Source organism: Etheostoma spectabile, chromosome 21 (assembly GCF_008692095.1).
Source record: "Etheostoma spectabile isolate EspeVRDwgs_2016 chromosome 21, UIUC_Espe_1.0, whole genome shotgun sequence".
Taxonomy (NCBI): Eukaryota; Metazoa; Chordata; class Actinopteri; order Perciformes; family Percidae; genus Etheostoma; species Etheostoma spectabile.
In genome coordinates, this window is record NC_045753.1 from 12,401,852 (window position 1) to 12,402,064 (window position 213).

The 213-nt window shown below is 46.5% G+C and overlaps 1 protein-coding gene across 2 annotated transcripts in view; it reads left to right on the forward strand.

Moving 5' to 3' along the window:
• Positions 1-213, forward strand: part of mfsd13a (major facilitator superfamily domain containing 13A) — a 10,011-nt gene that overhangs the window by 6,263 nt on the left and 3,535 nt on the right. The gene's annotated exons all lie outside the window — the stretch shown is intronic.

Consider the following 213-nt stretch of genomic DNA (forward strand, 5'->3'; position numbering starts at 1 on the left):
ACGCATACAAACTATCCATGCTGTTTTGAGTGAGATACAGGTTTTTGAATGCCCTCTGCCTTCAGTCTCCCGGTGAGCTGTTCAAAATCTGCGCGGCTTCCTATGTCACTTGCCGAGACGAGGTGACTAACAGTAGCACATGCTAGCGCTTGATCTCAATGGCAAAACACTGCTACAACACACACTAGTTCACCATAATCTCCAGAAGAACTA